This window comes from Staurois parvus, unplaced genomic scaffold (genome assembly GCF_062004578.1).
Source record: "Staurois parvus isolate SC_StPar_1 unplaced genomic scaffold, SC_StPar_1.0 ptg000235l, whole genome shotgun sequence".
Lineage (NCBI taxonomy): Eukaryota > Metazoa > Chordata > Amphibia > Anura > Ranidae > Staurois > Staurois parvus.
This window is the reverse complement of record NW_028318031.1, coordinates 6,157,737-6,169,763: the sequence shown is the minus strand read 5'-3', so window position 1 is coordinate 6,169,763 and position 12,027 is coordinate 6,157,737.

The window sequence follows — 12,027 nt, the reverse complement described above, 5'->3', positions numbered from 1 at the left end:
CAATTCCTACCAATGACAACAATAGGGCATAGTTCCTCCCAATGACACCAACGAAGGGGCACAATTCCTCTCACTGACACCAAAGATGGGGCACAATTCCTACCAATGACACCAACAATGGGGCATAGTTCCTCCCAAGGACACCAACCATGGGGCACAATTCCTCTCACTGTCACCAAAGATAGGGCATTCTTTACTCCCACTGATGCCAGGACATTTTGTGTTCCCGATGGCCACAGTCCATACCCTCTAAGGTTTGAAGGATAGAAAACTGGCCTTTTGTTTAGGATGTTTGGAGACCCCTGCAATAGACAATTAGCCACCAACACAGAAATTGAGGAAAATCCCGAGATCAACAGAATAGAGGTCCCCTTAATTTGTTTTCTGACTTTGATGGAATGGTAAACAGGGCAAAGGGAAGGTGATCCTCCCCAGATAGAGCACAGAGACATCATTAAAAACTGATATGGCAGATACCAAAGAAACAGTAATGCTAATGCATTGTTAAAATAACAATTTGTTACAGGAGCTGGCAGCAGTTTTCAGTTGGACAGGTGTCCCCGTTTGAGGGTTTCCCCTCGCCACCTGTTCCAGTGAAAACTGCTGCAACAGACCACCTTCCACAGAGTGAATACACTAAGGTAAGGGGGGGTGTTACTGACATAAGGGGGAATTCTTATATCAGTGCCCCCCCCTTACCGTACTGTATTCACTCCCCCCTTACATCAGTAACCCCCCTTCAGACTGGCCTGGCGGCACTGTCACTGACCCCTCTCAGGTGCACTGTGCATGGCTCAGTCAGACGGTCCAGTTTGGCGGCTCTGGTTTCCTCCCATACTCTCCTCTCCACAGTCCACACACGTCTGATTATTCCCGTGACAACCATACCAGAGGAATGCCCATTCTTGACTCCTTTCAGGCTCCTCTTTAGAGATTGCAGACATGATACAAGACAAGTGATGGTCAGAGATTGTAGACATGATACAAGAGATGGTCACAGACTGTGGACGTGATACAAGAGATGGTTAGAGACTGCAGACATAATACAAAAGATGGTCAGAGATTGTGGACATGGTACAAGAGATGGTTAGAGATTGTGGACATGATACAAAAGATAGCTGGAGACTGCAGACATGATACAAGAGATGGTCAGAGATTGTGGACATGATACAGTTGATGGTTAATGATTGTGGACATGATACAAGAGATGGTTAGAGATTATGGACATGATACAAGAGATGGTTAGAGACTGCAGACATGATACAAGACATAGTCAGAGATTGTGGACATGATACAGGAAATAGTTAGAGATTGTGGACATGGTACAGGAGGTTGGAGGCTACAGACATGGTACACATAGATAGGTGGGGCAGCGGGGTAACATATGGAGGAACTGATCTCTCCATTTCCAGCTGCAGTAGTAAAATGGAGGGGATCGGTTCATCTACATACTTCCCCTCCACCCTTCTATCCACCTACTGCTGCCCTGGGCTTCTGTGTACTTCCCTGGCCCCATGGCCAGATTTCTGTGGCACCCTCCTCCCCTAGTTTGATATGGAGGTTGTGCAGGGCTAAGTGCTCCTGATTTGATCCCGCTGTGGTGTCACCTCTGCAGAGCACTCCTGAAACTGTGGGCACATGCCCTGCATGTTTCCACTGCTGCCCTGGGTGCTGTCGTCACTTGCCAGCCAAGATTCCTTTTACACTGCCGCTGGCAATGCAGGGAGAGTGCTGTAGAAATCCTGGTGGCTGCCCAATCGAGCCGGGCACATTGTGAGATGAGGAGGGGTTAGCAGGGCCAAAAATAAGAAAGGTCGGGGGGGGGGGGGTTTGAGGCAATTTCTGTGTGCAGGAAGGAAAGCGTTTCATAGGAGCAAAGGGGCTGATGGCTAAGGAGTTGAGAACTGTGGATTGGGGGTGGTTCTAGGTGCAGAGGTCAGGGATGGGGATGGGTGGGGGCTTGGTGCCAAGGTGAAAACTGTGGGAGGAGCTGGGGTGCAAAGTTGAGAGCTGTGGATGGGGTGGACTGTGGACAGGGGGTGCAAAAGTGAGATGTAGAAGTGGGCAGAGATGAGATGTGGAGGGAGGATGCAGAGGTGAGTTGTGATGGAAGACACAAAGGTGAGATGAGGATGGGGACACAAAAGTGATCTGAGGATGATGATGCAAAAGCAAGCTGAGGACAGGGACGCCAGGGTGAGCAGAGGGTGGGGATGCCAAGATAAGCTGGGGATGGAGATACCAAGGTGAGCTGTGGACAAGGGCGCAAAGATCAGCTGTGAATGAAAATGCAGAGGTGAGCTCTGGATGAGCACCCAGAAGTGATATGTTGAAGTGGGCGATGATTTGGACAGGAGACACAGAGAAGATCTATAGATAAAGGTTGCAGAGGAAAGCTGTAGACAGCAGGTGCAGAGGTGAGCTATGATGGGGAGGGTGACGATCGCTGCATCAGACCCCAGCCCTTCTCACCAAACTCGTGAGCGAAAGACTAGCCAATCTAAAACCGTGGTGTCACGTGTGTAACAATGCCACGTCCAACTGCACTCCGCACCAAGATTTTCCAGCTAATGGACCACAATCTGTGTATCTGCAGCCTGGGAGCAATTGTTCCTGGGTCAGGTTAATTACGCAATTAACCCTTCACACTGCCAACATCTCCTTTTTGTACAGAGAAAGAGGAAACTCGGCAATATCAGCAATAACACTATGATGTTTGCATAAGCGTCGGTATACCACTGTCACCGCAGGCAGAGATATACAGAAGTTTAAAACACACACACAGTAGTGCTCTAGTGCTCTTCATAGGCAGGGATTCTTAGTTTGCATTAAAGAGCTTTAGAAACAGTTCAACACTTTCAGAAAGTAAGATTTATTACTAAAAGATCAAAACGGTGCAATAAAAATATTTACAGAAAAAGATGTAGCCAATATAGTAGTGCTCTTCAGAGGCAGGGATTCTTAGTTTGCATTAAAGAGCTTTAGAAACAGTTCAACACTTTCAGAAAGTAAGATTTATTACTAAAAGATCAAAACGGTGCAATAAAAATATTTACAGAAAAAGATGTAGCCAATATATATATATATATATATAGATATATATATATATAAATAGCAATAGCACAGCAAAGAGGTAATAGAAAAGTTTAGAGGGATAAAGTACTTGCCGTCAGCCTTGGTTTAAGCAGATCAGGTTTCAGTGCCAAAATGATGCCTTATCTTACAAAGTTAGTTCCGATTTTAAAAGGGAGAATATTCAACTTCACTCAACTCAGCTTAGCTCAGCAGGGTGTCTCCCTGAAGCAGAGAACCAGTCGCCTCATTTGGGGAGGGAGTTGTAGGCAGGGAGCTCAGGCTCTGATCAAAGCCCTCAGAAATTATACTTTGGTCAATAACTTTTCCTAGGTAAATGTAACATTCCACCCACGGGTAGATTAATATGCAGAATCGTCTGCTGAACATCTACATATGAAATATGTCATACCTGCTAGGATGGTTAAGGAGATATTATTTTCTGCTCTCCTGTTGATCTCAGCTAGGGGATGTAATATATCAAACGATTTGTATTAAAGTGAGCCATCCAAATATGTGCTCCATGTTTATGTAATTATGTCCTATTTGAAGATATGAAATTATATGGAAAAGTGAGTTTTTAAATGTAAGTCTGTTTATACGACTACCTGGAATGTCCTTGAAGCTCAGTGAGAGCTTGGTTTATGGTTTTACGATCCCTTCTCCAGCAAGAGTCTCGCAGACATAGGGGCACCAAATAGTGTGGGATTTATAACCATGACGCCCTCCCAATGAGTTTGCTGCCTGTGATCTGCATCAAACAGACCACATGTCACTCAACGGAGAGGAAAGCTGATTTGGGAGAAGAAATGATATAAGATCGAAGATCCTTTGCCCAAAATGGAGGTTCGCATCCATCTCTGTGTGCACGTTTGCTACAGTGAGAAGTGGATGGTTATTTTTGGTGGTGTCGTTTAACCCCCCTGGCGGTATTCCCGAGTGTAGCTTGGGGTAAAGTTTCAGTACCACAATCGGTAACCCCGAGCTACACTTGGGCTTACCATGCGGCGTTGCTCCGAGATCCCTCGGTCACTTACCTTGTCTTGCGCTCCCGTGATGTCCCTCCTGCAGTGTCCCCTGTAATGTATTCCGGCAGATGCCGGCATCTGTCATCTGGGTTCCGTCCCCTACGAGTGTCGGGACGTACGGGGGACGGAACGGCGGGAAATTTGAAAATGACATATTGTGACATTCACTCAATACACTAAAATAACATAGTAAAACATTACTGTATTAAAGCATTTCACATACATTTTGTCCCTAGTGCTTTTTCCTGTGCCCTGCCTGCATTTTTACTGTTTGCTGGCAGTTTAAACAGTGTCATTTTTTATTCTTTGTAAATGTTTATCTTATACATTTCCCTTGAAAAACATCAGAAGAAAACACAAGATTCTGCTCCCATAGAATTCAAAAGGGTTCAGCAATATGTTCGGGCTTCAGAGACTCCTTTCTGGGTTGCTTGGTTCACTCATCCCAACTCATAGCCTATTTTCATTCTTTTTTTTTTAACTTGACAATGTTTTTAATTCCTTAAACCTAGTTAACCTCTGTAGCGGTCTGATGAACACATATTTCTGTGTTCAAAGCGGTACATTTTTTTGCATGGAAATATGTATTTTTTTTATTGTAGGCCTGTAATTTTTAGGAATAACTCACTGAAATCTGTCCGAACAAGAGTCTAGTAAACATCCCGGGTATGTTACAATTTGAAACACGAAATCATAAATTATAATTTAATAAATAATCATAAAAAATAATAATATAATAATAATAAATTTAATTCAATAATATAATCAAACCAAAAGTGAGCAAAGTCGCAAAATCGTTTTCAGTGTCTGATGATGAATTTCCCCACGAATCATTATCACTTCTGCAAGTGCTTCTGGTTTATTATCGCTGTTCTCTAGCTGGTCTAAATCCGCTTTTGACCTAAAGGGACACTTTTTGTACGCCATGGACATTTCTCAGTTTCCAGGCAGAAAGAACAGTAAAAATGCAGGCAGGGCACAGGACAAAGCACTAGGGACAAAATGTATGTGAAATGGTTTGGTACAGTAATGTTTCACTATGTGATTTTAGTGTATTTAGTGAATGTCACTTTTTGTCATTTTCAAATTTCCCGCCGTTCCGTCCCCATACGTCCCGACGCTCGCAGGGGACAGAACCCAGATGACGGATGCCAGCATCCGCCGGAGGACATTGCTGGGGACACTGCAGGAGGACAAGGTAAGTGAAGAACAGATCCCGGAGCAGCGCCGCATGGTAAGTCCGAGTGTAGCTCGGGGTTACCACTTGTGGTACTGAAACTTTACCCTGAGCTACACTCGGGAATACCGCCAGGGAGGCTACGGCTGGTGATCCTGAAGAAGTTACATGATGACTGAGAGATACCGTATTTTTCCCTCCATAAGACGCACCTGACCATAAGATGCACCTAACTTTTAGAGGAGAAAAACAAGAAAAAAAATATTCTGAATCAGGAGATGACCAGAGACTGCAGACATACTACAGGAGATAGCCAGAGACTGCAGATGTACTGCAGGAGATGATCAGAGACTGCGGATGTACTATATAAGATAACCAGACACTGCGGACATAGTACAGGAGATGACCAGAGACTGCAAATGTACTAAAGGAGATGACCAGAGACTGCGGATATACTATATGAGATGACCAGAGACTGCAGACATAGTACAGACTATGGATGTACAGACTATGGATGAACAGACACCTTTCAGCAATGCACATATATACAGTTTGGTATAGCAGTCCACAGGCAGTCTATGGGGGGAGGACATACTTGGCCAGCCGGGCTCAGCATCCTCTCTGAGGGTGGGGCTTCCACTCAAATCTCAGCTTCCATTAGCAGTTCCCTCCCGAGCATACAGGCTGCATGGGGTGGGGTCAGTGGAGCTCCTGGACCTGCCCCCGCCCTGCTGGCTGGGGACACAACAATGTCTTCACCGTACCCTGTCGGCTCTGCAGTGCAGTGATCGGGGCCCCAATCTATGGGTGGCGCGGGCTTAAGGGGCAGCTGCTTTAGGCCCTGCCTGGTGCTGCTGCACTGCTGACTGCTCCTCTCTTCTGCCACAGAAGAGCCGAGTGGCCGGACTGGTATTTTAACACGGCGACGGGGGGAGGGGGAGGCCTGGTCAATATTCGCTCCTTAAGACGCACGAACATTTCCCCCCATTTCTTGGGTGGAAAAAAGTGCATCTTATGGAGTGAAAAATACGGTAAGTCATTTCTTGTTATTTTAGTATAGACTTCTGAAGCCAGCTGGGTGTCTACATGTAATATTGGTGCCATCTTATGTCCTGCAGTGCCAGTGAGGCTTAGAGCTGAACTATAGGTACAATTTTTATTGCAAAAGTACATTAGTCCAGCTTTAACCAATGAAAGTATGCATATCTCATAGCTAAGGAATTGCTGTGGAAGCATCAAATTTACTGTACTTACTACAATGATAGCAGAGATCTGCCATGTCCTGCATTCTGGGCCTTCGTCCCTAAATATATAGGGCCCTAAACAGGAGTAGTACTTGGTACAGCATTCAGCCCTGTTCAGTTGCAGCCTACCATAGACCTTGGCAGGCTGGACTATGCACCTGTCCCTCTTGGGCACACCAAAATGTTGGGAGGGGTACTCTACACCTACAGTAGATGGTTCCGTCTGCAAGGGGCTTAGTAATGTCATGGAAAAAATTAGAAATGGAAGTTTAAAAACAAATACAGAATGTTACATGATTAACTAGTGCATACACAACTGAGTTAATGAATAACATAACTGTATATCACCTTTACAAGGGCCTGTGTCGACAGGCTTGTATTGATTGTTAAATGTTTTTTTCTTTGGACCTTATTTGAGACCCCTCTGAGATCATTCAGATTTTAAAGCGATCTATGGTCACAGCATACACTTTTAGACCAGGTTCACACTAATTTGGTGCTGGGCATTGCATGTATCTCACACAACAATCTCACCGCATTCCTGTGCGAATTACATGCGATGTGTGTGCTGTGTGATAGGAGCCAATTTTGCATGGCTCAAATTGCATCACATCTGCACCAAAAAAGTGCAGGACCCTTTTTTCTACCTGCACCTGAATTGCATGGGTGAGAACACGTTTTTGCATTTTGTGATCTGTTTCCGGGTGTCATTAATTTAACATTGACACCTGCACCAGATCACATGAACGCCAAGAGATTACGGTGAGGGAAACACACAGGATTTGCAGTGTTTCCCACACTGCATCAGTGTGAACCAGGTCTTAGTCAATAACATCAGCATTGTAACAACAGTACAAGCAATAGTTATATTTGACAATACACTACTGTATAAGCTTACTTAAAGAATTTCCTTTCATCTTGTAAGTTTTGCCTGTCTGCTGTGCATCTGTTGGATTCCCTGCATGCTTTGCTCCTTCTCCTCTGCTGTCTGCTTTCAATTTCTAAGGACTACATGTCCCATGGTACCTTGCTACCTGTAAACAGTGATTCATGTACTAGCTCCACCTCCTCTGCACCTCTGAAGGCAGGCTCTTTAAATTCTGTGACGCAGCAGTGACTATTCTGGTGAATACATGTCACAGAATTCAAACATGTAAATGTAAGGGGATCTTCACAAAGTAAGTTTACAAATTTCAAGATCATTAGTGGTAGGCTAGACTAGTAGGCTAGACATATTGAAATACAATGTGAAAATGAGTATAAGATTTAAAATTTTTACCATGGATAAACTTTATTTGATGGGTGCAGTTGACCCTCTTTTGACCTGCATTTGGCCTTCTTCAAGCTGCTTATGCATTCCCATAGACCTGTTTGGGAAGAGGAGCAGTTCTGTCCCAAATGGAAACCTTGGATGCATGTCCTAAAAATCATCAAGTTGTTTGTGGCTGTTTGTGGGGGGGATGCTGCACAGAGAAGGTTTTTTACCTTCAGGTATAGAATGCCTGAAGGTAAAAACCTTGAGCTTTAAGAGCCACAGAGTAGTGGCAGAACAGATGACCCATCATACAAGCGGCTTCTTCTGAGTTAGCGCTACATAAGTATAGAATGTTTCACAATCAGTCAGAATAAGGAAGGGTCTAAATCCCTGTCATGTTTTTCTGAGTGTGCCCATTAGGGAGAGTCCTCAATTCCTGTACTGGATACACAACATGAAATAAGGTAATCACCACATTGGAGACACAAGAACCAACAAAAAAATGAAAGAGGTTCAAAGGCTTTCCGACTCTAAAAAAGTGATTGTATTGTTCTCTGTGTCCAAACAAAACAATGCTGAAAATATCCCACCGACTCTCATGAATCTATGTGGAGCTACCTCTGTAGGAGCCACTGGTTAGAATGGGTCCTCTGTTCTTTGCCTCAACCTCCTTAAGAACTCCAGCCCCTCTGACACAATACGTTGAGTTTACAAAGCAAGCAGTACCACAGAGATCACTGAAAGTAAGTCTTAGTACCCAGTAGTAGTACTATATCAAAGAGAAAGGCACAGAACAAGTTAATAAAGGCAAACCTAATATATTGTCACCTGGTATGGTTGGTAATGCAGGAAGCATAGAATTGGGTTAACAATGGTAACAACACAATTTAGTATACAGAGTGATTAGTGATAAGGATGACATTTGATGTTCAGATCAGCATAAACAGTTGCAAGGTCGCCTAAAGTACAGCAGTGAGCAGTTATAAAGCTTTATTTACTGAAAACAGGAACTATACTGCCAAAATGCAGTGATGGCAACTATGCTAGACCTAGAGTAGATCTGGACTTGAGAAAGCCGACTGGGGAGCAACGTGTCAGGCGGGCAGGGACCTCATTATGCTGGGCGAAGCTTAGATGCCATTTTGCAAAGTCGAGTATGTTAGTAGCCTGTGACATGCCTCTATGAACTTTTTAACCACTTCATGTCCGGACACTTTTACCCCCTTCCTGTCCAGGCCAATTTTCAGCTTTCAGTGCTGTCACACTTTGAATGACAATTGCACGGTCATGCAACACTGTACCCATATGAATTTTTTAGCATTTTTTGAGACAGATAAAACTTTATTTTGGTGGTATTTATTCACCACTGGAATTTTTATTTATTTTTGCTATATAAATGAAAAAGTCCAAAAATTTTGCAAATAAATAATCTTTCTTCATAAATCTTGGCCAAACTGTATTCAGTTATATTTTTAGTAAAAAAAATAACCCAAATTAGTTTATAACCAAAAATGTTTTTTTTAATATTTTTATTTTATTTTTTTATATTATTTATGTTTTTTAAAACATACTGTCACCCTAGCAGTACAGTTTCAACATAGTGACACTGTATTACTTGTGGGGGGTGATGAAGATTTTTTTTCTATTTTTACACTGATTGCTTTTACACCCATAAAGGCTGTAAAAGCAATCATTTTTCCTTCTCTCTGGCTGCATTCTTGCAGCCATTGAGAAATACTGTGTGAGCTGTGATTGGTCACAGCTTGTCACATGGTACAAGGCTGTTGTGAATAGCCTTGTACTATGTGATCTCTGTGATCATTCACAGATTTCACACGTCAGACGTGACATCTCGCTTACACCTATTCATGTGATCACTGATTGGCCAATCAGTGATGACATGATCAGGACCTCACACAGAGGTCCCGTATAGTGATCGGTGTTCCACTGTGTCCTCCGGACACAGCAGGCAGCGATTGCGGTACTGTGCGCTCCCAGGGAGCGTGAACAATCCAAAATGGCGGGCGCCGTTTATGAACGGCAACCCGCACCTGCACTGCCACCATCCGGCTGTCTTGCCTTTACTAACTTGTTCTGTTACAGTGGCCGAACGGGAACTGGTTAACATGTGAATTAATTTTAACTTTCTTATGGAAATAAACTAGCAGTCTGCACTATTGGATGTTTCTTTGCTTCTTTTACTATATCTTTTCCTGGGAGATTAGTAATGACCAGGTGAATGCTGAAGAAGATCGTGGTCTCTAATATAAAACCACAATTGACCCTCCTTTTGCAGTGGGCTCCATGATAAAAGGTGAGGAGATACCCATGAGGTGTGGTGAAGGGTACGGTGTTGTTTGTTTACGCTGAAGAAAGTCATATTGTTGTTCTGGCAAGAATTAATATATCGACTGAAGATTGCACGAAGTGTGCTGTTCTCCTCATATTTGTTATATAACTGTGCATTGTATTACCAATTCTTATTTCACCATGTTGTTTCTATGCATTGATCTGTTTGCTGCCATCTGCTGGCCAGAATGTGCATGCTGCATGCCTCTGCTCTTGTTAGTAAAGTTTTTTCTCTGCTGGGCGTGGTTTTATGCAGCCTTGGTTCTGGTCACTTCCTGCAACCATTTTATGTGCTTCATAGCTGTGTAACAGGACAATCAATACCCTGGGCTTGTGAAGGCATCAGTTTTTGACCAGCAGTTAGCCTCAGGAAAGATATCACAGGACAGCATCAATACCTCTACTACATTACAGTATTGTATCACCGCTTGTCCCTGTATTTGGATCAAATAAACCCACTCTGATTTCATTCCCGCGTATACATTTGGATCCATCTAACCCTAGCATCTGCCGGGTCGGTCTGCTCCACTGCTTGGATATGAAGGTAGGAAGTCACGCAGCCATTATCTGTTATACCTTAATTCGCCTTCATGCGGGGACAGAACACGAAGAAAGGTGTGTATATATGAATATATATATATATATATATATATATATTTATTTATTTATTTTTTTGATTTGCACATTCACAAAAGGATACTGAATGCTGTTTACGATAAAGGGATATGGTATGAAGTTATATAATATTCGATTTGTTATGTCATTTTGGAAGCGCTTCACCGGTATTTGATTTTGACTCACTAACACAGTGAAGTGATTGTACAGTTGGGTAGTAGTTGCTCTCCTGAATCAAACTGACATAATTTAACTTATTATTTATTTTTAGCTTTGAGTACTAATAGCACAGGGTTTGTTTCTATTTTTATTTTACACTAGACCTAGACGTTTGGATGTGCACTGTCCATAGAAATGAAGGGAAAGGGGAGAAGGGAACAAAGGGAACTTGCAGAATGGTTTTACGGGAGGGTCAGTCCTTTATGCTCTTCTTCTGGCTACAGTTGGGGCCTCTTAAGAGGTGTTGGTGCATTGAACAACCATTTAAAGAAAACAGCATGCAGTATACTCTAGGTGCAGTACAAATTCAGCGAAGGTGCAGCATAGATACAGTACAGGTGCATTATAGTTGCAGTAAAGGTGCGGTATATTCAATGTCCCGCCTCCAGTAACTCAGTCTCTGTTAGAACAATGGGCAGTGCCCTCTGACCAGTACCTGTGACCTCTCTGTAGAAAGGGGAGCCCCCTTAGTCTCTCCACAAAATGCCTCTGGTGGTTCAGAGGTGGGAAGTAGAGGTTGAGGGTATGCTCTGGTCTTCCTATGACATTGGTGTAGATGCAATTGTGGTGGTCTGCACTGCGCTGCCTCAGGTCTCTCCACTGGTCTGGCCTCACAACAGTCTGGTCAGTATGCAGCAGATGTGCTCTCATGAGTTCCTTTGGTGCCCAGAGGAAGAACCTAGCTGGACAGTCTCAAAAAATCAGCTCCGCAGCTTCTCCTTGGCACAGTGTCTCTTAGGATTTAAAGTGCAAAGGGTATATACGCCCCACAATATAGCTTACTTCCTGGACTTCAAATCCCATGATTCTCTGCATGTGAGCATGTGCTTACAGGTGAGTGGTATAAAATAAAGTATATTTTTACTGTTCTGTTTAAGGAATGTGGAATATGTGTTGGTAAACCTGCTGTTCTCATTTGAGTGTCTGTTCCACTGTGTTTTATGCAAGTAATGTGTTAGGGAGTTAGCAGGCTGCCCAGAAGTGAGGAAGGGATTAAGTCTGCCCACTCCCAGGTGTTCATGGCTCTGTCCCCTTGGTGGGCTATAAATAGGGGAGACAGCCTATTAA